Raw genomic sequence first — 4,287 nt, 5'->3', positions numbered from 1 at the left:
GTTATAACCTGTTTCTAAATTAGAATTTAAATATACATTATAATAATATATTGAAATGTTATTTAAGAGCGTTTACGGGATGTTTGATTTATTTTATGTTCTCATCTTCAACAGTTTGTTGAAAAGTTGGTTTTAATAATGGTGGAATATATAATTGGAATATAACAGTGTTTAAAGCATGTTAGTTAATAAAATTCGTTTGCTAAACAAATTTTGACACYTGAAATGCTGTTCTCACAACCACGGGCGTTCCAATATCCCTCAAACAAGTTGTAATTTTCTGCAACAACTCATTGGTTTGTTTAGAAAATAACAATCGCCATGTCAGTYTTATCTGCAGGTTAGGATTTGCACTTTGCTGCAATGTTCCAGACAAAAAGTTTAAATGATCTTCATGCAATATTCAAAGTTCACATTTTCAACTTCAGTTTAACAGCTTCTTTAAAAATGCAGCACTCAGAACTGTGCTGTAGAAAAATATAATGTTAAACTCTGAGTGTAAGARAACTGATTTTTATCATCTTAGGTCTCTCTTCATATCTCGCCCTCATTCTCCATAAGTAATTTATATCACATATAACTAATTCATTCTTACCAGCGAACAGGGCTCATTACTTATTATGTCATGATTTATGGTTTAGACGGCCTCAGGCTTTGAGGATTTGCTACTTGTGCAGAAAGTCTGCATCAAAGCAGCCTTGGCATGCATACAGTCCAACATTATGTCTATTCCGAGAGCTGTCAGCTGTGCTTCCTCAGCACTAGCAGAGCCTACCTCACCTCTCTACAGGTTTGAGGAATCAGACTCACTCTTTGCTTCTCGTTGCTGTCTGAGTGAGACATAGTATTTCATTTAAGGCCTCACATGAGATGAGATAAGGYCCTGAGGGCAGGTAGAATTTAATGGTTTTACACCAAAGAAAGGGGCAGATTTTTTTGTGTGGAGGAAAATAAGTCATTGTGCTGTACAGTAAAAAYCAGGAGATCCCAAAAGAGTCAAATGGTTCATCTTTCCACCTGCTCAGAGCCTAAATTTATGACATCTTGATCCTTTATGAGCAAGCCGCTGTGCAAGATGAAGAATTGATCACAGAAACTGGCCGTAATGAATGGCCCGTTTTTCGCCACTTGAATTAGGCGTGGGAACGAGTGAGTGTAGGGCAGAGGAGTGGAAAGGAGCAATCACACGCTCTTAAATCTTTTCTCCAACATGCGAACAAATGAGCTGCAGGGGACATGGGAAGGGGAGCACAACAATTATGTGTTAAATAAAATATAGCCAGATGACGTGAATTGATCACAGAGAAATGCCGAACGGAGAAAAGTGATTCTTCAAAAGTAGCTGCAAGCTGTGAAAGACCCCCACAAGGGTATAGAGCCTGCCTGCATTTCAGAACCAGTTGATTAAGGCTCAAAAGCTTCTTTTGGTTGTTGTTAAGATGAATTTGACAGAAGAAAGMGTAAAAGAAAATTCTAAATATTTGTAACAGTGTTAAGAAGAAAGGTGATGATTTGAGATGATATGGCATGGTTTGTAAATACTGGTGTGACAATAAAATATATTTTTGACTGATTTGTGAGATATGTCCACCTGGAGGTTTGACATTTTCACGATTTGAATGCTGCTTTGATGTCCCACCTCATTAATGAAATATTCTTGTCATAATTGCTCACCTGTGAGCGCCCACCACCTGTTTACCAGGAAGCTGACTAAGTAGGATGAAGGAGGAGACCTGATGCCTCCTGTGCAGTTTTGTGGAGCAGCTGGGAAAGATGGGGTGTTATAAACCTGTCTACTAAAACAGTCCAGGTGATGTGCATGGAAAGAGACTGTGGCTGATGTTGTCAAGTAGAAATGCATTAAATGGAAGTGCTACAACTAGCTGCTGTTGCTATTTGCACTTGCAAACTGATGTCTCTTTTAGAACACTGCAAAGGACTGGACTGAGAAGTACTTGGTTTTACAAGCAGAACAGATGTGCAGTTCCACGTGGTGGATCRATGTGGGTAAGGAGTGGGGTGCTCTGTGGAGCGAGAGCTCGGCAAGGGACTGAGCTCCAGAAAGGAGCTTTGTAGGCAGTGCTTTGTACCAGCAAGTTTTTAAGCAGCACCACAGCCACYTACCACAGGAGCTTCAAGGATTTCTCAAACATGCATGAATGAGTCAAAACAACACTCTGGAATGTTTTTGATGAGGTAATGACATTATAACATGATATAAAGCATAATACCACCTCTTTAACTGTTTTTTGTTTTGCAGATGAGCTGGAGAGAGCGTTTGGTTGGCACGCTGGACGAGGCTGCCCTCCAAAACAAGAGCCTGCTTTCTACATTTATCTCTATAATCTGATTTTCCTCAATTACTCTGGCTGCAAGTGGTAGCCCTGATGCTTTGGTATTTAGGATAAACTCATAAAACATGACCTTAAGTGACGCAAAAGAGGTCACACTGTTGTCCCTGCAGTGTTGAGCAAATTAAATTTAAGGGAAGCACTTGGCTTCCTTCATATCATCTCTTGATTTATCCCCCACTCTTTAGAAGTGACATCCCTGTGTGTGAACATGGAAAGGTCCTTTTTAAAATGCTTTTGTAAATCTAACTAAATTAGGAGCAACACCTTGGTTTGGATGAGAAAGACTTGAAACATTGTAGGAATTTTGAGTACAGCTGTTTTTGACTTTTGTGAGTACTTGGTTGTGAACTACAGCAGTGAACAAAATAAAATAAACATAAACGTTCTATCGTGTCTTCTCAGAATATCATGTGCTCAAATATTATTTTCAAAATATAACAACTATGAACTCTATCATTTCTCAACACAATATGTTAAAGGATGGTATTATGCAAAATCAATTTTTTATCTTTATTTCATGTTATAATGTTATTCCTGCATCAAAAACATACTCAGGGTGTTGCGTTGACTCATTCATGCATGTCGGAGAAATCCTTGAATCTCCTGTTACCATGTGGAGCTGCCTAAACACTTGGGAGTACAAAGCACCGCCTATTTGTACAAAACTCCTCCCTGGAGCTCACACTGCAGCCAAACTTCAGCCCCACAGAGCCCCCATCCCTTGAATAATTGTTTGAAAACATGCAGAAGTGGTAGTGTCCAAATGGTATGAGGTTCTTAAAGAGACAGAGACCAATTTCAATGCATTTAGATGATGATGCAAAGTCACATTTATTTTTGATATCTAAACAGCATTTTCATAACAACCGAATGTAACATAATTACTTGATTTTGGTATTGCTGGGTTGCTGGTGACGTAGTATCGATGTCATGAAATGCAGATGGGTGACAGAAAGTAAACAGAGTGCCGTTGATTCAGCATCAAAATGCCCAAATTCTGTGCCATGTATGATTGTTGCAACTGCTCTAAGTCTAATCAGAAGAAAGATAAGTTTTTTTTTCTTTTTTTGAGTTTGGAAAGTAGCGTGTCACAAGGTAGTTGTTTTTAAAAACTTACAGAAAAAAGATGACAAAAGTGGATCAACAATCTATGGCTAAAAACAGGAGGTGCGGAAAGGGATAATGCAAGAGTTTACAGRGACCACTTTCTAACAGGTAAGGATTGTATTGTATATTTTCATATATTTTCCTGGGTAGATTTTTAAGTAATACAGACAGCTCTGTTAATGCACAGCAGGCAGTGTTGGTGTTGGGATGGTGCTWTAAATTGTGATTTATTGAGGGATGTCAGTATCAGTTGAATATTTGCACACTCAGCAGACTGAACAGTGTGATTTGTTTGTTATCCATTTTTGTGTCCATGAGATAAATCTAYATTCAATATTCTGCATCCTGTACGCCTGGATTTAGGAAAAAAATTATCTTTTATGTTTGAAAACTAGTTTTGCATCTGCTGAATGTTTGATACTGATCACTCGTGTACACTGTGGCTGAACAAGTAAAACAAAATCCAAACATTAAGGTCTCCTAATGCCTGCATGCTAATTAGATGGTACGTCTCCTTACAGTTCAAAGGTTTTATTACTTAGGACATATTCAAAAATACTCCTGATCAGGTCTTTCAATTTAATGAAGATATAACATAATTTTATTGTGATTTTAAAGACAGGTGATGTTAATCAAATACATTTGGTAACTGATKATTTACAAGTGTGAGAAAAGAGTGGAAGAATCAGAAGAGGCGCTAATGGTGAAAGAAAAGTCACTTCATGTTATGGTCTGTGTCTGTGTTAATGTGTTATCAGTGTGCATTGCCAATGCAATGCACACTATTGTGATTCGTTTCCATCCAAGTCATCTCAACTTTGGTACG

This window comes from Austrofundulus limnaeus, unplaced genomic scaffold, assembly GCF_001266775.1.
Source record: "Austrofundulus limnaeus strain Quisiro unplaced genomic scaffold, Austrofundulus_limnaeus-1.0 Scaffold65, whole genome shotgun sequence".
Classification (NCBI taxonomy): Eukaryota; Metazoa; Chordata; class Actinopteri; order Cyprinodontiformes; family Rivulidae; genus Austrofundulus; species Austrofundulus limnaeus.
This window is presented reverse-complemented; position numbering follows the sequence as displayed.